Consider the following 23,665-nt stretch of genomic DNA (forward strand, 5'->3'; position numbering starts at 1 on the left):
CTCTTATGTTTTATTTTTTTATGTTGGTATGCTCATGATATCATGAATCATGTTTTAAGTAGTTGATGATAAATCAAGTTACATGTTATGTTTGTAGGATTAGGATGTTAAGCATGTTTACTATGTTATATGATTATATGGTTCACATGTCATATTTAGTCCATATGCATATGATCAAATTAAATTTTAGACAACCCACTTCCGCTGCCATGAGTTCATATGCATATACATGTATGTATGTTTTAAGTAAGTAACCCCGTCTCTTCTTTAGTAGCAGTGGAGGGGCGGGCGTTACATTAAACTCTACATAGTCAAACTTGATTTTGTTAGCATTTCGAGCCGCAAAAATCACTTTTTGCGTTGCGAAACCCCCGAAGCTAGCCACGGATCCATGCAAAAATATATAAAATAATCTTGTACATGTTTGTCTACACTAGATCTACCTTAGATCTACATGAAAAGATCGTTACCCTTGTAGCGATGCCCTTCGCTTATCCTGCTCATCCTAGGGTTGCTGGATCTCGTAGAGTGTCAAGTGAACACTCCTCTACACGTATCCACTCGGACAAAAGGTGGAGAGAACAACTTAGAGTGTGCTATCACCCATGAGAAGTCTCGACAATGGAGGATGAGAGGGAGAGAAAATCTAGAGAGGAAGTAGAAGAAGTGAATGAGCACACCATGCAATTCATTCACACACCTAAAGTGGTCGGCCACTTAATGGGGGTTTAATACCTCCATGGAACACCAAGAGTCATGGCTCTTGGTCTTCCTCATGAGGTGGCACACAATGATGTACCTTGATGATGTGAAACATCATCATTGGCCGTCCCCATGCCAAGTCACAATGAGGTTGCATTTGGTCAAGTCAAACTTGACCCTTCATCTTCTCTCTCAAGTCAAGTCAAACTTGACCTTTTTATCTCCCATGGTTGATCAAATCTAACCTTTGATTCAAGCCAATTTAATTTAATGAATCTCTATTCATTGAATTAAATTGACTCAATGAATCATAGTCAAAATTAGACTTATTCATCACATGAATCAAATTGAGTCCAACTCAATTAGTCTAATTTGGATTACTCTTAATCCAATTTGGTTCATCATATGAACCTAATCCTCTTGGTCCATCATATGAACCTAATCTCCATCTAGTTGCCCTTTGTGAGTGACCCTATAGGTTCTTGTAACGTTGGCAATGCTTTTAAATCCATTTAGAAACATAAGTAATGAGAGGTATCTAGCAACACATCATTACTACCCAAGTTACAAGAATGTTGAGATCCAACATCACGTTTGTAACTACTAATTGTGACTCTCACAATATGTGACAATGTCCTTCTATCCTTGATATCTAAATTGATCAATTAAGGCATAGACCGTGTCATCCTATAATCAATTTATGTCTTGAACTCCAAGTAGACTCAATCTAATCAAATGAGCTCAATATCTTATATTGACTCATTTGGGCATGGATATGCACTTAGTGGTCTCACTCTATCAAGAATCATGATATCACTCCCATGATACAGGAGGGATAGATCCCATCTACATCATTCACATCCCTCCGCATAATTTGTTACATACCCAGTAGTCGCATTTATAGTCCACCCATTTACGGGTGACGTTTGACGAAGCCAAAGTATGCAACTCCTTATGTAGGGAACCATGGTGTCTTCAGGTCCAAGGACTGATAGTCATACTAATAGTCACATGAGAAAGTATATGACACTCATATAATGATCCATAATACTTTCTCATGGTGGGTCATTCAATATACATTCTCCAATGCATACCCATCTGTCAACTTGATATCTCTATATTCATGTCTTGTGAGACCAAGTCATCGAGTTGACCTACATGCTAGTCTCATCGCATTAACATTGTCCCTGAATGTTAATACTTGACTAGGAATGATTAAGAGTAGTGTTCTCTATATCATCTCACTATCAATTCAACCAATCGATTGATATAGATAAGAACCTTCTACTCAAGGACGCTATTATAGTCAGTTATTTGACACCAATACAAGTAAGTATAATAAGCATAAAGAAATGCCTTTATATATATATAGGAATATGATACATCGAGTCCATACAACAATCATCATATGATTGGCTCTAGGGCTCTCACTAATAGATGTTAAACTGCATGCAGTTGAACTATTCATTCCAAGTATCATTAAAGATGTAAACATCCGCTCTATTTATTTCGTTTGGCATCACAGATCTGATCGATTGATTATTCAGTTCGGGAATTCATTATAAAGATTATTTATATAAATATTTAGTCTATTTATTTCGCTTGGCATCATAGATTCGATCAATTTATTATTCAGTCTAGGAATTCATTATGATGGTTGTTTATATAAATATCCGGTTTATTTATTTCATCCAGAACCATATGTCCAATCGGTGTATTATTGAGTTTGAGAATTCATTATACATTACTCATATATACATTTAGACGGGTTATTTCGCTCGACATTATATTATGGCCCAATTTATTATTTCATCCGGAAGTCCATCAAGAAGCTCACTCATATATATATTTAGATGGATTATTTCGCTCGGCGTTATATTCTAGCCCATCTTATTATTTCGTTCAGAAGTTCATCAAGAAGCTCACTCATATATATATTTGGAAGGGTTATTTCGCTCAGCGTTATATTCTGGCCCAGCTTATTATTTCATCCAGAAGTTTATCAAGAAGCTCACTTATATATATTTGGACGGGTTATTTCACTTAGCGTTATATTCTGGTCCAGCTTATTATTTCATTCGAAAGTTCATCAAGAAGCTCACTCATATTTATATTCGGATGGGTTATTTCGCTCGACATTATATTCTTGCTCAACTTATTATTTCATCCCGAAGTTTATCAAGAAGCTCAATCATATATATATTCATATGGGTTATTTCGTTGGGTGTTATATTCTTGCCTAGCTTATTGCTTCGTCTGGAAGTTCATCAAGGAGCTTACTCATGTGTGTTCAAATGAGTCATTTTGTCGACAACAATTAAGGAGAATTTCTTGGGGCATGCAGCATGAACATATCAAGGAGCTCATTATCTTCGTAAAGGTGATGATGACTCTAGAGTGGCATTAAGTCATGAAAAGCAACATGTATCATTTAACACTGCTTTGAATATTTATTGAGCATGCTACTTCTATAAGATAACACAAGCCATAAGATAGCACAAGAATGGAGTACATGGATACATGTTTAATCAAATTTACTTAGGATATCTTTTAGAAGCCTCTATTAAGTTGACGACTGTTTATGAAATGTAGAGGGGGTTTGGTAGATAGATAACCACCCTCCCATAATTGCTGAATGACTCCTTCAGCTGCATGACTAAAGTCTTCACAATACATGTGGCAAGAGAGTCGAGATAAGCTCTTTGTTTAGCTTCACCTCGCTCGTCTTCGCCCGCCTTATAGGACTGTAGTTTAGAGTGAGTAGCGTCTCACTCGACTTGGAGAGTAGCTAGTTCAGTTTTGATCTAGTTTAGCTCAGATAATAATGAAGCTATTTGTGTATCTTGGGCTCTCAGCTTCTCTTGATTAGTCAACAACAAAAATCCTTAGAAGCTAACTCTTGGCTTAGCCCAAGAGATCTAGATGCATGTGAAGATTTTAGTTCTTCTAATAAAGTAGTCTTGAGAGCTAAATCCAAGAGGATTTTCTCTTTTAGGGACCTCTCCACTTAAAACTTAGACTCACTTCTCTGTAACTGAAGCTCCAAGTTCTTCTTGTCCGCCTCTTGGGACTATAGTAATTGGTGACAGTTTTGAAGAGTTTTCTCCATGCCAATGATAAGCTCAGTTTGTGACTCTATTTTTCCTTGTAATTGGACCGTTCTATCACTGGGAATATATAGGCAACCTGCAACTCTTCCACTCATCTTTTAAAACTTTATTAGCCTGCTCTAGGTCCATAGCTAGTTGGCCCAAATGTAGGCTTGAAGCATAGAACTAGAAAAAGTAATAATAGAATCATACTTCATAGTAATAAGCTAATAAAATTTAATCAAAGACTTACTACAGTGGAATTACGGTTGTGCTCATCGGCACGCTAAAAAATTGTATTCCTTTGCATTTGTCTTTGTGCTTGTAGCCATGATTCAACCAATAAACCTTTCAGCTTAGGTATCCCATAAGGTGGAAGGGAGGTAGAATCTAGTCCTTATTGGGATGGTAACCCATGAGATTTCTTAGAGAGACATGAGGAGCTAGTTGAGGTTGTAGGCCCTGGAGAAGGATCAAGGGAAAGCTCGGGCGATTGTGATGGAACAAGAGATGGTTGGATGGATGACGTTGGCCCAACTAACTCAAGACTTTGCAGAGATACTGGTCCTTTAGACACCTATCTAGTGGATCTACTATGAGGGGTCTGCCTCATGCGGGGTTTGGTTGGAGGAGGTGTTAGGATATATACTAAAAACCTAGCTTTTGGTATAAACATTTATCTAGAAATAAGAATCACATTGGTCAAATATCTACATTTATGATAAATGTAGTTGTTCAATTAATTTATATTGTAGATAACATGGTGTGTGGTGTCACACACAGAGGATCATGTTATTAGTACCTTATAAATTATAAACAATAGCTCACGATCAAGATGGAAAGGAACAAACCATTGGAAGATCGTAGTGTAATTAGGTATTAGTTTGTCTTAACTATATAATTACACTAGTACACTTAGAGTGTATTGAGTAGGACTATTAGAGGTCGTCTCTTTTATACTGACTTTATAAAGGAACAAAGACCTCAGTTATTATGGAAGTATGTGCTCTTAATCCTAATATAATAACAAGCACATATATTTGATATTTATTTCTTTAATTTATCAATGAGTGAGATTTAGTTCGATAAATCAATAAACCCGATAAGTTGGGAAATGATATCACTTATAGTGTGTGTTGTTGATTATAGAAGGAAACTGTGTCCTAGAAATCTAGGTTGAGAATGTCCCCAAGAGAAGCTCATAAGGATTGTCATGTTAAACCCTGCAGGTGGACTTAGTCCGACATGACGATAAGGTTGAGTGGTACTACTTTTGGACTAAGATATTAATTAAATGAGTTGTCAGTAACTCAATTAATTAGTGGACATTCGACATCATAAACACAGGGAGACTAACACACTCATAATAAGAAGGAGCCCAAAATGTAATTTGGGATTGGTGCGGTAGTTCAATAATAGTTCTTTAGTGGAATGAATTATTATTGATGAAATTAAGTTGTATGTTCAGGGCGAACATGGGAAGCTTAATTTCATCGGGAGACCAAAACCAATTTCTCCTCTCGGTCCCTATCGTAGCCTCTTGTATATAGAGATTTATACCCACCGTATACCCACCTTCTTACCCATCCAATGGGGCCCGCCAAGCTAGCTTGGAACCCAAGCTAGGGCAGGCCAAGACCAAGTGGATGAGCCAAGTTGGTGGCCGGCCAAAGCTTGGGTCCCAAGCGTAGGTGGTCGGCCACTAAAATATTAAAAAGGATTTTTATTAAAATTATTTCTTATGTGGATATCATGGTTTTAAAAGAAAGTTTAAAAATTAAAAATTTCCTTTTATAGCTTTCTACAAAAGATTAAGAGAAGAGACTAATCTCTTTCCTTATTTGTAGATTAAAAGGATGATTTTAATTTTTTGGTAAAAACTTTCCTTATTTGTAAATCATCTACATGTTTAAATGAGAGTTTAAAATTTGAAATCTTTCCTTATTTGTTGATTAAAAGGTGGATTTTAAATTTTAAGAAAACTTTCCTTTTTAATCATGTTCATGATTTAAAAGAGAGTTTAAAAATTAAATATTCTCTTTTATAAGTTTCTACAAAAGATTTGATATCTTTCCTTATTTGTAGATTAAAAGAGATTTAATTTTTAGAGATAACTTTCTTTTTATCCACATCTTTAAAAGAAAGATTTTAATTTATAAAATTTCATTTTTATTAACCAATCATGAAGGGATTAAATTATTGGAGAAATTTTATAAATTTCTGGAGACAAATTAGGAAGTTTTAATTAATTAAAACTCTCCTTGTTTATAGCTTGTGGTGGCCGGCCATATGAATTGATGAGAAGAAAATTGTTTTTAATTAAAAAAATTTTATTTTTCAATGGAAAATGATTTAAGGAAGTTTTTATTAAATTTTTCTTATTTGCCAAGACCAAGGATTATAAAAGAGGGGGTACAGGAGGCTTCATGGTGAATAACTCTATTCTATTTTCTCCCTCTTTTCTTCCTTGGTGTGGCCGACCCTTCTCCTTTTCTCTCTTCCTCTTGTGTGGCTGAAATCCTTTATCTCTTGGAGCTTTGAGGAGGTGGCCGGATCTAGCTTGAGGAAGAAGGAGAGAAAGCTTGCATCCCTTGGAGCTTGGTTGGTGAAAAAAGTTCTTCATCCTTTAGAAGATATGCTTGGCCGAAACTTGAAGGAAGGAAGAAGAAGGTGCCTTGGTGGTTCTCGTCTCGGAAGATCGTTGCCCACACAACGTCCGGGATTAGAAGACGAATACGGTAGAAGACCTAGAGGTTTTTGTTTGCAAAAGAAAAGTTATACTAGTATTTAATTTCCGCATCATACTAGTTTTATTTCTTTGTAAAAATATCAAATATGAGAGGCATGCGATTCTAGTATTTCGAATTTGTTTTCGATGTTGTGTTCTTTTGTTTTTATTTTCCTTGTGATTTGATTGTTCCTTTTGGTTGACCTAAAGTTATTTAAGGAAATTAAATATTAGCTTTCCTTAAAAGGCTTTGTCTGTAACGATCCAAATTTCCTCATTTTTGAGCCCCAAAAATAATTCAAAAATTATTTAGAAATGCTATAAAAAAATTCTAGAGATTTTTAGAAATTTTTAGAGTATTTTTATGCTATTTTTGGAGTTCGTTTGGTATTTTTACCAAGAGAAAGAAGTTTTAAAAAATAAAAAAAAATAATAATAAATATATATGTTGAAGCCGGGTTTTGAACCCAAGACCTCAGACCCGAACCAGGTTTTTATCGAGCTCAGCCAACCAACTGGTCAACGACCTGTTTGTGAACATATATGGAGCGAGATATATATAAGTAGTAGTTAGGACCTGTAAAATAAATTGGAAATAAAAGTGCGCGGCTGAGGAATCGAAGCCGCGACCTGGGATTTGGTTAAAGTCGGGCTGACCAAGTGTGCTAGCGATCGTTTGTTATTAAAGAAGGAGAAAAATTACATTTAAGCTATAGTTGGAAACGAAAATAACCTTGAGTATAAGATTTAAATCCTTTTCCTAAAACCTAAAAATTTCTCTCAAAATTCCTCCTCTCGCGACGGCGCGCGGCGTTTCTGTTCGGGCGAAACTAGGGCTCGTCTCCGGCGGCCGGCCAAGGACCTAATCCGAGAGGGTTCTCTACCATCGTGATCACCTTGTCTAGGAGAACAAGTGGAGGTGAAGGAGTTGCCGAGAGCTTGAGTCCTCCGCAAGCCCTAGAAGTATTGGAAGCCACCTTTTCCGGCTGTAAGTCCAAGAACACGAGGGGTAAGTTGCTACTCACCTGCAGTAGGATAGCTCCGAGGTTTACCTTTTATTCCTTTCCTTGTTCCCAAAAGTTTTGAACAAACGAATTCAGAATTTCAGATTTCAAGTTGAGGTTGTTTTGCATCATGTCTCGCATTGCTGTGTTTTTGTGCTTTTGATTGGATTCTATGCTACTTAGTTTCATGCTTTGTGATACTGCAATGCAGTGAATTTGGGTGTTTCAGTGCTAGCATAAGTATTATGTCGTGGCTCGGTTTTGTATCCCTGAACAGAATAGGTTGATTCAACTTCCATGCTAAGTTAACTTGTTGATTGGTGTTGATTTAGGAATTTTCTTATAGGATTAAGACTATGGAATCATTTACTTTTGTACTGTGTGTTCCTATGTATTAACCTTTAGGTATAATTCAGTCAATTTGAACTGGGATTTGATCAAATCCAAATCCAGTCTTTGGGAGCTTTATGTTTGAATTGTTAGATTGTTGATCTAAGTCGTTATGGATGTGGATTGAGGTTATGATATTCTTGATGGTTTATGAAGCACTAAAGGACTGCTAGAACCGCTTAGAGGGAAAGCAAATAAAATGGCACCACACAGACTAGTACCATTATTTTGTTGTGTGCTTATCTCTATTGTAGTTAGACTCGAATAGAATTAGGTAAGCAAGTTTTGGTGTTACTGCCGTGAATAACAAGAATGAATCCTGATTGAAATTTGGAGTAGTTGAAGATTTGTTCATTAAATTGGTTTGATGTAAGCTGGGTTCTATATTTAGGAAGATAATTCTTGTACCGATTATTGAGGTTAGCTTAGTCTAAAGGTGAGAAGTATGTGAGTGATTTAGTTGTGCAAGTAATAAGTTCAGAATAGAAGTTTGGTTTAGAAGATGAGAAAAGAGATTTACATGTTGATCAATGCATATTTTATAAAGTATTAGTGTGCAGATTTTAGTTAGGCTTAAGATGCAGATTTTTGTCTAAGCATTGCAGTGTTAGAATTTGCTTAAACAGTTCAGTTTTTTATGAAGCATTCTTTTATAAGAAAAGTATAAGAAGGAGAAAGAAAAGAAAGAAAACGGCAAGGCCTTAAGTAGATCCCAAAGTCAAGACTTTAGGGATTTTGACACACAAGGTGCTAAAGAAAATGTTGAGACATTATATATAAGAAGTATTAAAAGATAACAAGTATTTTACTTTTATCAGTGGCACTGTATTGGACTCTTAGTTGTCCTTGGGTTGGGCTCCCATAGTCGTCCCTAGGTTTAGATAACCTAGTAGTAACGGCACGGCCGACGGTCTACGGTCGACGACCCAGGGTCGCCAAATGGGCCGCCAAATGGGTCGGGTCATTACAAAAGTAAAAGCAAGTACAGTTGCCGGGCCCAAGAAGAAGTTGATTATTATTTTGAAGTATTATAAGTATAAGTTTTTTTGAACAAGTAAAACGAGTTTTACATAAACATAAAGTATTAAAGATTAAGTTTAGAGCAAATGAAATAAGGTTCATATAGTCTAAAAATCAGTAAGTTTAGTTCTTTATTCTACCATGTTTATCTAGTAGATGAGTAGTTTTTCATGTTTACCTATTAGATGAGAAGCATGATTAGTTATTAGAATTACATGAGTAGATTCCTTAGCTTTTCTTTGCTATTAGTTTGACATGAGCAGTTATTTTTATGCTTTATTTCTTTTTAGAGCATATAGTTTCTAGTTCTTTCTATATACATGCATATTCGTGTTTTTGTGAGTTAGACAGTGCTTACTAAGCAAATTTTGCTTATAGACTGCATTTCCTCTTACTGTAGATAAAGGAAAGGAAAAAGTTTTAGCAAAGGAAGGCGAAAAGGGGGTGTTCGAGGATGTGTGATGCGAGGACTATGGAAGCCCTGGGACTTAGTTAACAATTTGTTTAGATTAATCCTTTATTTAGGATGATAATAAAATTTGGAAGTAAGAAGTTGTAATTCATTATTAAGTTTCCGCATTTTAGTATTTGGGATGGTATATGTTATTTTGATGTTGTTAGGACATAGTAGATGAATTGTAATCTTGTGTAATGATTTCTGGTATAGTTTTCTTTTTGTTTTGACACTTATATAACTGCGTGAGAGTTTGTTATTTGTTCCAGCTGCCTGTAGCTGTGTATATAGTGTTTGTATATCAGTTTAAGGTCACCGGTACAGGGGAGACTCTGTCGAAATTTTTCGGTAGGGGTTTCATGTGATTTTTAATCATACCGGTTAAGTAGAATTAGTTGTTAAGTAACGGTCACTCTTAGAGAATAGTAGTAGTAAGAAGGGTGGTCGTTACAGTTGGTATCAGAGCAGGTCCCATTCTCCAGCATCACACATCAGCACCATCCTTGTCGTCTTCAAGTAAGAAAGTATTTAATTTTCTTTTATGCTTTCTTTATTGTTTGCAGTATAGAGTATCTGCTTATATGTGCTTAGGAAAGAAGAAAATTCATGTTTTAATTTTCTATGTTTTGATACATATGCTTAGAAAGAATAGAGACAATTTTAGTTTTGTTTCTCTTATATTCATATATACATAAGTATGTTTAGTAAGGATAGAGAAGATATCAAGTATTATTCTTGGCATAACTAGATGTTCAGATAGAGGACAAGACAGTGGGGAGTCAGAAGCCCCAGTTAAGTAATTAGAACTAGAAGGACAATGATAACAAGAAAGACCGATGCAGGAAGACGTTCGGGTAGTCTATGAATATCCAGAGGTATTTCTAGAAGAGCTACCTAGACTATCTCCCAACAGAGAAGTAAAGTTTGAAATTGAGTTGTTTCCTGACACCAGCCTAATTTCAAAAGCTTTGTATTGAATTTCTCTAGCAGAGCTAAGAGAGTTACAAGAACAAATTCAGGAGCTACTTGACAAGGGTTTCATCCACCCTAGTCATTCACCCCGGGGAGCTCCAGAGTTGTTCATTATGGAGAAAGACATATCTACGTGGATGTGCATAGATTTAGAGCGTTGAGCAAAGTAATGGTTAAGGACAAGTACCCTCATCCCAGAATGGATGATCTATTTGATCAGCTAAGGAGGGCAACAGTGTTCTCTAAAATAGATCTGCGTTCTAGGAACCATCAGTTGAAAGTGAAAGGAGGTGATGCACCAAAACAGTCTCCAGGACCAGATATGGACACTGCGAATTTGTAGTCATGCCATTTGGTGTGACTAATGCACCTATGGTCTTCAGAGACCTTATAATAAGACTTCCAAGGACCACTAATGGGTACGATTCAATATGAATGATAGAGGACCGAGAAGTTAAGAGACTAAGGAATAAAGAGTACCATTAGTGAAAGTTATTTAGAACCAGAAGCACGAGGAAATTATTTAGGAGCGTAAGGACAGTATGAGACAGACAGATCTAGAATTATTCTAAGTTCGAGGACGAACTTTTTATAAGGTATGGGGAATTGTAACGACCCAAATTTCCTCATTTTGAGCCCCAAAAATAATTCAAAAATTATTTAGAAATGCTATAGAAAAATTCTAGAGATTTTTAGAAATTTTTAGAGTATTTTTATGCTATTTTTGGAGTTCGTTTGGTATTTTTACCAAGAGGAAGAAGTTTAAAAAAAATAAAAAATAATAATAATAAATATATATGTTGAAGCCGGGTTTTGAACCCAGGACCTCGGACCCGAACTAGGTTTTTATCGAGCTCAGCCAACCAACTGGTCTACGACCTGTTTGTGAACATATATGGAGCAAGATATATATAAGTAGTAGTTAGGAACAGTAAAATAAATTGGAAATAAAAGTGCGCGGCTAAGGAATCGAAGCCGCGACCTGGGATTTGGTTAAAGCCGGGATGACCAAGTGTGCTAGCGATCGTTTTTTATTAAATAAGGAGAAAAATTCCATTTAAGCTATAGTTGGAAATGAAAATAACCTTGAGTATAAGATTTAAATCCTTTTCCTAAAACCGAAAAATTTCTCTCAAAATTCCTCCTCTCACGACGGCGTGCGGCGTTTCTGTTCGGGCGAAAACGAAGACGACGAAGCCTCAACTAGGGCTCGTCTCCGGCCGCCGGCCAAGGACCTAATCCGAGAGGGTTCTCTACCATCGTGATCACCTTGTCGAGGAGAACAAGTGGAGGTGAAGGAGTTGCCGAGAGCTTGAGTCCTCCGCAAGCCCTAGAAGTATTGGAAGCCACCTTTTCCGGCTGTAAGTCCAAGAACACAAGGGGTAAGTTGCTACTCACCTGCAGTAGGATAGCTCTGAGGTTTACCTTTTATTCCTTTCCTTGTTCTGAAAAGTTTTGAACAAACGAATTCAGAATTTCAGATTTAAAGTCGAGGTTATTTTGCATCATGTCTCGCATTGCTGTGTTTTTGTGCTTTTGATTGGATTCTATGCTACTTAGTTTCATGCTTTGTGATACTGCAATGCAGTGAATTTGGGTGTTTCAGTGCTAGCATAAGTATTATGTCGTGGCTCGGTTTTGTATCCCTGAACAGAATAGGTTGATTCAACTTCCATGCTAAGTTAACTTGTTGATTGGCGTTGATTTAGGAAGTTTCTTACAGGATTAAGACTATGGAATCATTTACTTTTGTACTATGTGTTCCTATGTATTAAACTTTAGGTATAATTCAGTCAATTTGAACTGGGATTTGATCAAATCCAAATCCAGTCTTTGGGAGCTTTATGTTTGAATTGTTAGATTGTTGATCTAAGTCGTTACGGATGTGGATTGAGGTTATGATATTCTTGATGGTTTATGAAGCACTAAAGGACTGCTAGAACCGGTTAGAGGGAAAGCAAATAAAATGGCACCACACAGACTAGTACCATTATTTTGTTGTGTGCTTATCTCTATTGTAGTTAGACTCGGATAGAATTAGGTAAGCAAGTTTTGGTGTTACTGCCGTGAATAACAAGAATGAATCCTGACTGAAATTTGGAGTAGGTGAAGATTTGTTCATTAAATTGGTTTGATGTAAGCTTGGGTTCTATATTTAGGAAGATAATTCCTGTACTGATTATTGAGGTTAGCTTAGTCTAAAGGTTAGAAGTATGTGAGTGATTTAGTTGTGCAAGTAATAAGTTCAGAATAGAAGTTTGGTTTAGAAGATGAGAAAAGAGATTTACATGTTGATCAATGCAGATTTTATAAAGTATTAGTGTGCAGATTTTAGTTAAGCTTAAGATGCATATTTTTGTTTAAGCATTGCAGTGTTAGAATTTGCTTAAACATTTCAGTTAGAATTTGTTGATTAAAAGGTGGATTTTAAATTTTAAGAAAACTTTCCTTTTTAATCATGTTCATGGTTTAAAAGAGAGTTTAAAAATTAAATATTCTCTTTTATAAGTTTCTACAAGTGATTAAGAAAAGATTTGATATCTTTCCTTATTTGTAGATTAAAAGAGATTTTAATTTTTAGAGATAACTTTCTTTTTATCCACATGTTTAAAAGAAAGATTTTAATTTTTAAAATTTCCTTTTTATTAACCAATCATGATTGGATTAAATTATTGGAGAAATTTTATAAATTTCTGGAGACAAATTAGGAAGTTTTAATTAATTAAAACTCTCCTTGTTTATAGCTTGTGGTGGCCGACCATATGAATTGATGAGAAGAAAATTGTTTTTAATTAAAATTTTTTTCTTTTTAGATGGCAAAAGAATTAAGGAAGTTTTTATTAAATTTTCCTTATTTGCCAAGACCAAGGATTATAAAAGAGGGGGTAGAGGAGGCTTCATGGTGAATAACTCTATTCTATTTTCTCCCTCTTTTCTTCCTTGGTGTGGCCGACCCTTCTCCTTTTCTCTCTTCCTCTTGTGTGGCCGAAATCCTTTATCTCTTGGAGCTTTGAGGAGGTGGCCGGATCTAGCTTGAGGAAGAAGGAGAGAAAGCTTGCATCCCTTGGAGCTTGGTTGGTGAAAAAAGTTCTTCATCCTTTAGAAGATATGCTTGGCCGAAACTTGAAGGAAGGAAGAAGAAGGTGCCTTGATGGTTCTCATCTCGGAAGATCGTTGCCCACACAATGTCCGGGATTAGAAGAGGAATACGGTAGAAGACCTAGAGGTTTTTGTTTGCAAAAGAAAAAGAATACTAGTATTTAATTTCCGCATCATACTAGTTTTATTTCTTTGTAAAAATACCAAATAGGAGAGACATGCGATTCTAGTATTTCGAATTAGTTTTCGATGTTGTGTTCTTTTGTTTTTCTTTTCCTTCTGATTTGATTGTTCCTTTTGGTTGACCTAAAGTTATTTAAGGAAATTAAATATTAGCTTTCCTTAAAAGGCTTTGTCTTGGCGGTGGTGGTTGTTCCCATATCCAAGAAGGTCATGTGCCTCACCATGTAGTCCTAGAGGTTAATTTTGGAAATTAATATTTAATGAAATTAATAACCTAGGTGATTTGGATCGAACGTGTTAAGTTCCACAGGAGATCCAAGTCTAAACCTAAAAGAACAAATAAATTAAACTTAGGATCAAACGTATTAAGTTCCGCAGGCAATCCAAGTTTAATTTAAAAGAACACATGGTAGCTAGGAAAAGGTTCAGACCTTTGTACAAAATTTTTGTATAGTGGAACCGATAGGTTTTCCAAGTAGCAACCAACAGGAGGGACTAAGGTTTCTAAAAGAGTTAGTGAAGTAGTTGTGGTATCTGGTGTTGTCTCGATAGGAGGAGCAACTGGGGGAATCAAACGAGACATAGGAATAAGGAGGTCTGGCCTTATTATAGCAAGTACAAAATGCGAACGACTATGTTTTGGAGACCTAGGCTCTTTACCTCGATCGTAAGAAATCTTGGCCAGAGTAATGAGAACTTGCTCGACGAGGGGTATCATAGGTAAGTTTGGACCCAAAGCCTCTATTCAGGGCTTTTTGCGTCTGATGATGAAAAGAGTATCCTATTCTGAGGAGCTAAAAGATGACTCTCATGTCAGCTCAACTGAAGGAAGTAGACAAATAGAGGAAGAAGTTTGATTAAGTTAACATTCTTTCAGTAAATTTTCTCTTAGCTTAGTCAGAACTGCTCTCATTAATTGAGTATTTCTATATAAAAAAGCTAGGAGAATAGCCTCAACTACAAAAACAAGTAAGAGTTAAAAACTTATATAATAAACAATCAAGAATGATAAATAATTATTTATAAGGAGAACAAACTGACCAAAGGAAGCACTCAGTTCTATGTCGACTGGAGTAAGTCCAAAAGCAAATAATAATCCTTCTATGGTTAATGTAGGCAAGTTAAACTTAGCACCTTTTAGTTTCTCCATAGAGGTACGGAAGATAAGAACTGCGGGGATATTGCCCAAGTTAGGGATAGGAGGAAGACTCTATTGTCAGGTTACAGGATATGGTGGAGGAAAGGGAAGGTGTATGAAGAAATATTTATCTCTCCATTCCTCTTGTGGTGGAACTCTATTGAATAAATTGCCTTAGGACGCGCATGGAACTTGAACAGACCATTTTATATTTAACGGGGATAGAAAAAATGGTGGAACAGATGAGGGGATAAGGGTACATTGTTCAGGGATTGGGGAATAAGTTGGTATAGGAGAAGGTTTAAATATTGACTAACATCAACAAAAAAAGGACATAGAGGAAAGTGGAGACCCGATAGGACTTGTTCCCAGAAGACCACAATGCTTTCTAGTGGAGGACGGTGAGAACGGTCTTCTGGAGTTGGAATGACTATATAGGAAGGAATACCATAGTTTAGATAGAGGTCGTAAGGCTCATGGAGGGTGAAACTAGAAGAACACTGAGCATACCACTCGTTATGCTTTGACATCTTTGAGATAATGGATCACTAAGGTCAAAGAGGAGAAGAATAGAGAGTTGGAGAAGAAATGACAAAGTCTTAGGATTTTGGCCGAATGTTTATGAGGATTCTTCAAAAAGGTTAATTAAGGGGGACTGTCGGATCCTAGTAGTACAAAAGGTGGGATTAACTTAGAACCATTTAATGATTGGATGAGGCAGTCGACATAGAAATGTTGGTTGTTACACCTGGATTCCGTTCTATATCCCCTGTACAAAAATTTATACAAGCATAGAACTTAACCTAGCTACCCATGTGCTCTACTGAAGTTAAATTTGGATTGTAAACGATGCTTAACATTATTAATCCAAGTTGCTCTTCAGAAGTTAAACTTTGATTGGAAACGATACTTAACATTTTTACTCCAAGTTTAACCGATGTGATCTTCCAAAGTTAAACCATATTACAAAAGTTGATTAAATATCTATTTCAAAGATTGGCTTCAAGGTTAAACATGGTGAGGCACTAGGCCTTCTTGGTTATGAGATCATCCACCACTTCCTAGACAAAGTCTTTCAAAGAAATTGGATATTTAACTTCTTATAGTAACCCTAGGTTTAACTATAGAGACCACAATAGAAACATAAGATTGAAATGCAAAATTGAAATACAAAATCGATAGCACAAAATCGATAAATAAAATTGCTAGCTTCTTGTGTTAGTGTTTCAGAATCCATGCAAAGAAAACTAACTAATTAATTCGAAGTGGAAACCATTAATTAGTTATACCTTTCTTTGTAGCTAAAGACCTCTTGATCTTCTATTGTATTCCTCTCCTTCTCTTGGACGTCGTGTGGGCGACGATATACCAAGATGAAATCCACCCGAACCACTTCTTTTCCTCCAAGACTCTCGAGCCACCAAGGGATGCCAAAATAGGAAATTTCCTTCTTCTTCTTCTCCTCCAAGCAACCGACCACCAAGTGCTACTCCTCTTCTTCTTCTTCATTTCCAAGCAACCGGACAAAAGGATTTTCCAATCCTTGATGCCGCTGGCCCTAAGGAATCAAAAGAGGAGAAAAGGAGAAAGGTGCCGCCGACCCTTATGGGAAAGAAAACAAAGAAAGAAGAAAAAAAGGAGAGGGTCGGCCACAAGGAAGAGAGGAGAGGAGGCAAGGCTTAGGTTGTGTGTCTCATGAGGCAACCTCTCCTTCTATTTTATAATCCTTGGTCAGGGAAAAAAAGGAAAGTTTTAAACATAATTAAAACTTGCTTATTTGTAGCCTCCCATTAAAAAGGAAATTTTAACAACAATTAAAATCTCTCTTTTCTAAATTTCCAATTGTACATGACAATAAAGGAAAGTTTTAAAATTAATCTCTCTCTTTTAAAACGTGTATACAACTACAAAAAGGAAAGATTAATTAAAGCTTCTCGTTTTAAATTATGGTTACAAAAAGGAAAGTTTTATCAAAAAATAAAATATCTCTTTTAAACATTATATGTTGGTTCGGGAAGCATCCGACAATCGAACTCATGTTTTAATAATGGCAAAGGAATTCAAAGTTAAGTTTAATTGTTATCTAATGTGTATGTTTGAGTGTTTCAGGAGAGTCCTAGCTGCGGTTAGGCAAGTGGAAAACCCTAGGGGGTGGTAACCCTAGGTCATAGGGAGTGGTAACCCTATGCGGAATGTCTTGGCGGGTCGGAGCTTCGGGCAAAATTCCTAGGGGGTGGTAACCCTAGGTTAAAATCCTGGTGTCGCGAACTGAGTAGAAGTCTGGATGGGTCAAGGATTGGACATCTAGCATGAAGACAGGAAGCATCAGACGCTGAGCAAAAGTCCAGTCGATCTGGAGGATCGCATTGGCAACAGGTAACTCTCTTGAGTGGAGTAGGTGAGGACGCGTTCCCCGCCGAGGGAACAGTAGGCGTCGGGTCGAGCTAGGGTTTCCGGTTGGAAATCTGAAGTCAGACCCGGACAGTCCAGAGACTGTCAAAACACCTTTTCTATCATATTTATGTGTGCTAACCTTGTCTTGCAGGGTATATATGCATTTTGTGGACTAACACATTGTGCAGGGACAAAATAACACACTTGACCTCGGATGAACAGTGTCTGAGACGCCTCTATGGGGCTTGGAGGCGCCTCGAGTGCAAAGCCGGAGCCAGCTGCGAAGAGGAGCTGGAGGCACCTCAAGAGGGACTGGACCTTCGACTGAAGGTGCCTTGGAGGGCGTTGGAGGCGCCTTCATGTGGATGAGGTGCGACCTGGTTCGATCTGATCCACGAGGCTAACTCGGCTTGTTGGAGGCACCTTGGAGCTTGATGGAGGCTCTTTGAACACCCTATATAAGGGAGTCTTGACCAGCAGCTCAACACAACACCTATCGAGCAATCTTTTCGCTACAAGCTGCTAACAAGATAATCCCGAAGTGCTGCAACATCAACCCGAAGACCCGGAACTTCAGTTTTTCATCTCATTGTTGTCGGTATTAATTTAATTATTTTTTTCAGTACTTAGATTGTAATAATTCTCGTGATTATAGTTGTTGCTGTTAGTTAAAGCCCTAGAGCCAATCATTTGATGATTATATTATGGACTTGTTGTATCATATTCTTATATAAATAAAGGTATTTATTTTTTGTTATTATACTTACTTGTATTGGTGCCAAATAAACTGAGTATAATAGCGTCCTTGAGTAGAAGGTTCTTATCTATATCAATCGGTTAGTTGAACCGATAGTGAGATGATATAGGGAACACTACTCTTAACCATTCCTAGTCGAGTATTAACATTCAGGGACAATGTTAATAAGACTAGCATGTAGGTCAACTCGATGACTTGATCTCACAAGTCATGGATATAGAGATATCAAGTTGACACATGGGTATGCATTGCAGAATGTATACTGAATGACCCGCCATGAGAAAGTATCATGGATCGTTATATGAGTGTCATATACTTTCTCATGTGACTATTAGTATGACTACTAGTCCTTAGACCTGAAGTCACCATGGTTCCCTACATAAGGAGTTATGTACTTTGGTTTCGTCAAACGTCACCCGTAATTGGGTGGACTATAAAGGTGATTACTAGGTATGTAACGAATTATGCAGAGGGATGTGAGTGATGTAGATGGGATCTATCCCTCCTATATGATGGGAGCGACATCGATATTCTTGATAGAGTGAGACCACGAAGTGCATGACCATGCCCAAATGAGTCAATATGAGATATTGAGCTCATTTGATTTAGTGAGTCTACTTGGAAATCAAGATTTAGATTGGTCATAGGATGACACGGTCTATGCCTCACATTGATCAATCTAGATGTCTAGGATAGAAGGACACTTGTCATATATTGTGAGGAGTCACAATTAGTAGTCACAAGGTGATGTTGGATCTCAACATTCTTGTAACTTGGGTAGTAATGATGTGTTGCTAGATACCGCTCATTACTTATGCTCCTAAATGGGTTTAGGGGCATTGTCAACATTACAAGAACCTATAGGGTCACACACTAAAGACAATTAGATGGAGATTAGGTTCATATGATGAACCAAGAGGATTAGATTCATGTGATGAATCAAATTTGATTAAGAGTAATCCTAATTGGGCTAATTGAGTTGGACTCAAGTTGATAAATGTGTTCAATGAGTCTAATTTAGATTATGACTCATTTTATCAATTTAATTAAATGAATTAGATTCATTATATTAAATTGGCTTGAATTAAATGGTTGGATTAGATCAACCATGAGAGAGATTAAGTCAAGTTTGACTTGACTTGAGAGGAAGAGGAGAGTCAAGTTTGACTTGACTTTATGCCACATCATTTGTGACTTGACATTAAGTGGCCAATGATGATGTGCCACATCATCATAGTTAGCACATGTGTGTGCCACCTCATGGAGGTTACAAATTCCCTTTCAATTTAATGTGGTCGGCCACATTAAATGAGAAGGAGTTACACATGTGTGGTCGGCCACTTTTGTGAGTGAATGAAAATTCATTTTTCATTCAAGGGTCATTCAACTCATCTTCTTCCTTGGTCTCTCTTCTTGTTCTCCCTCTCCTCTCTTGGCTGAACCTTACCAAGGTGCTAGCACACCTTTGTGTTAGGTTTTATCCACCTATTTGTTCGTGTGGATACTTCTAGAGGGTTGTACACTTGACAACCTCGAGATCCGGCATCACTTGGAAGAGCGGGATATGCGAAGGGCTTCGCATCAAGGGTAATTCCTTCTCCTAGTTTAGAACTAGCATAAAACTCGTACTCGTAATATTTTTCGAAAGTTTTACTTCGCACGGATCCGGTGGCATGAGGGTTTCGGGGTTTCCGTGACGCGAAAAAGCGGTTTTCAAGGCCCGAAAGACCCAACAGTGGTATCAAAGCCACGTGCGAAGTCTTGTACGAGTTTATTTTATATTTTTATGAAAATAGAAGTTCTGTAATATTCTGTGAATTTCCTATTTTTATAGTTTTTATGGGTATTTTTCTCGTAGAAGCGAAGCACAAGTGTTTCGAAACTTGTAGTTTTCGACTACCGAGAAGATTTTTCCGAAATGGCAAGGTTTCACCCTAAATATTTTTTGGAAAGCGGGATAAGGTGCTTTAGGATCACTAAGGAACACTCGCGATGGTTAGATCGCGGGTAGGGGCGCTGCCCCTGGCCCCGCAAGGGGATTCGTTCGGCGATTGCGCCCGAAAACCCTCTAAACGGAACCGTCGGGAATTTTACTCATAAAAATTATAAAAATTGTAGTAAAAATTACAGAAAATTATAGAAAATACATAATTCAGAATTATGTATTATTTTGTGATAGTCATGGCCTAAAAAGACCCAATCTGATTGGAAATGTGTTGTAATTCATAAGACGGCCTGCGTGCCGTCATATGATGTGCGTGTTGTATATTTGATTCACGACCTTCACGTCGTGCCTATCTCTATTTTATATTCTTGTTGTAAATTAGTTTAGACTCGAATGTAACTCAAGTTTCAAAAATTGTAATGTACAAAATTGGAGCGGTGGAAGGTCCACTCGAGACGGAGTTACAAGGAGGGCGCGAGTAACACAAGGTGGTCAAAGGGAGGAGCTTGAGAAGCTGTTGACCCTAAGTTGACCATCCGATCTTCTCATTGGCTTGAGAAGATCGTAGTAGGGCCATGACTAATCACAAATAATTTAATTAATTGCTTGAGTGTATATGATGCATAATTAGTAATCGTGTACAAGATGCACCCTCTCGATTAGATTAGATCTCAATCGCGTCAACTCAAATGCCTACCGTGCCGTGATACCTATCACTACCTCGATCACATGTGTTGTTGAATCTACCAAAGTAGATCAACACATATTATCTTGGTAGGGTACGGAGGGACAATCTTGGTCCCGCTTATCAACGCATGGGCGAGTACAAACTCAATTAGATTGAGTATTCCTAGTTAACTCGGTTGGATCGAGTACAACTATAGGCATTCTTCCAACGGTTAGAAAGATAGGACATAAAACACATTTATATTAATTCTTGGGCGTATTAGCCAAAACTAACTCAAGTTTTAATATAACTGCGGATAATGATCCTATAAACAAGAGTTGCATAGAGATGTAATTGGTAAATCATTACCTATCGATCATACTAAATCTTGGGCGTATTAGCCAAAGCTAACTCAAGGGTTAGTATGATGTGGATCTTGTCCCACATGAATTATAGAATTCAGTGGGAGCATCATTTAGTTAAAGGCCTAATTAAATGATTTAAAAGAATATGATATTTATTTTCTGCATTTTTCTGTTTTAGATAACCATGATGTAGAATACGAACTCTTTCTCCCTGCGTTCTGTCCTTGAGAAGGACAAGCTCAACGGAGCAAATTTCCTGGACTGGTATAGGAACTTGAGAATAGTTCTCACCCAAGAATGTAAACTGTACATTCTGGAGCTGACAAAGATGCTTATAAGAAGCATCAAGATGACGCATTAGATGTATCCTATCTAATGCTCACAACCATGAACTCTGTGCTTCAGAAGCAACACGAGTTGATGGACGCTTATGATATGGTTGAACATCTTTGTCAACAGTATCAAGGACAAGCGAGACATGAGAGATTTGAGATCTCAAGGGCACTATTTCATTGCAAGATGTCAAATGGAGGTCCCGTAGGCCCATATGTACTCAAAATGATTGGGTACATAGAAAACCTACAGAGGATGGGGTTCCCTCTTGGCCAAGAGTTGGCCACTGACCTGATCTTGCAATCCTTGCCGGATAACTATAGTCAATTCGTTCTAAACTACAATATGAACGAAATTGACAAGCTACTGCCCGAGCTGCTTAGCATGTTAAGAACTGTTGAGCTGAACCTTAAGAAGGCTAAGCCCCACTCTGTTCTGATGGTTCAGAAACACAAGGGCAAGGGCAAGCCCAAAGGTAAAGGAAAGTCCCAAGCCAAGGGTAAAGGCAAGGCACTGAATCCTAAAGGAGGGGTCGCCAAGGATGCTACCTGCTTCCACTACGGTCAGACTGGGCACTGGAAGAGGAACTGCAAGGTGTACCTTGAAGATCTTAAGAAGAAGCGAAGTGAGACTTCCACTTCAGGTATATATGTTATAGAAGTCAATCTATCTATTTCTTCATCATGGGTATTAGATACTAGATGTGCTTCTCACATTTGTACTACTGTGCAGGCGCTGAGAAATAGCAGGGCATTGGCAAAGGGTGAGGTGGACCTACACGTAGGCAATGGAGCACAGGTTGCTGCTATTGCTGTAGGGACTTATTTTCTATCTCTACCCTCTGGGCTTGTACTAGAGTTGGATGATTGTTGTTATGTGCCTGCTTTAACTAAGAACATAATTTTCGTTTCTTGTTTGGACAAGAAAGGTTTCTCTTTTATAATAAAGGACAAATGTTGTTCTGTTTATTTAAAAGATATGTTCTATTGTAGAGCACCTCTGATGAACGGACTCTACATTCTAGACCTAAAAAGCCCTATCTATAACATAAATACCAAGAGGTTCAAGTCAAATGACATGAACCAAACCTATCTCTGGCACTGTCGCTTAGGTCATATAAATGACAAGCGCTTATCCCAGCTCCATAAGGATGGTTTGCTGGACTCATTTGATTTTGAATCTTATGAGACGTGAGAGTCATGCCTACTAGGCAAGATGACCAAGACTCCCTTTAGTGGGCACAGCGAAAGAGCGACTGATTTGTTAGGACTTATACATAGTGATGTATGTGGCCCTTTCAATGTCACTGCTAGAGGCGGTTATAGGTACTTCATTACATTTACTGATGACTTCAGTAGATATGGTTATGTGTACTTGATGACACATAAGTCAGAATCCTTTAAAAAGTTCAAAAAATTCAAGAATGAAGTACAGAACCAGCTTGGCAAGAGTATTAAGATACTTCGATCAGATCCAGGTGGAGAATACCCTAGCCATGAGTTTCATGACTACCTAGCTGAGTGTGGGATTCTATCCCAACTCACTCCTCTTGGAACATCACAGTGGAATGGTGTATCCGAAAGGAGGAATCGTACCCTATTAGATATGGTACGATCTATGATGAGTCACACAGATCTTTCTACATTTCTTTGGGGCTATGCTCTAGACACGGCAGCTTTTATACTCAACTGAGTTCCATCCAAGGCCGTGATAAAGACACCATATAGGATATGGACTGGGAGAGATGCCCAGGTGTCTTTTATGAGGATTTGGGGTTGTGAGGCTTTCGTTAGACGTCAAGTCTCAGACAAATTTGGACTCAAATCTGACAAGTGCTACTTTATTGGATATCCAAAGGAAACTAAGGGATATTACTTCTACATTCCCAGTCAGCACAAGGTAGTTATGGCAAAGACTGGGGTCTTTCTAGAAAGAGACTTTGTTTCTAGAAAGACTAGTGGGAGTACGTTCAATTTTGAAGAAGTTCAAGATGTAGACCATAGCATTGAAGCCTCGATGGAAGTTGAACTAGAACCACAAAGTGTTGTGGATGATGTTGTTCTACAAGGAGTTGAGGAACAACAACCAGTTCAAGTAGACATACCTCTTCACAGGTCTGATAGGGTACGTCATCAGCCTGAGAGATACTCATTTCTCTTGTCTGACCATGATGACGTTGTGCTCATAGAGGATGAGCCTACCACCTATCAGTAAGCTGTGATGAGACTAGATTATGAGAAATGGCTAGAGGCCATAAGATCCGAAATTGAATCCATGTACACCAACCAAGTATGAACTTTGGTTGATCCACTTGAAGGGGTAAAACCCATTGGGTGTTAGTGGGTCTTTAAGAGAAAGACTGACATGGATGGACTTATCTATAAGGGTCGCTTGGTAGCTAAAGGTTTCAAGCAGATTCATAGTA

This window comes from Zingiber officinale, chromosome 3A (assembly GCF_018446385.1).
Source record: "Zingiber officinale cultivar Zhangliang chromosome 3A, Zo_v1.1, whole genome shotgun sequence".
NCBI lineage: Eukaryota > Viridiplantae > Streptophyta > Magnoliopsida > Zingiberales > Zingiberaceae > Zingiber > Zingiber officinale.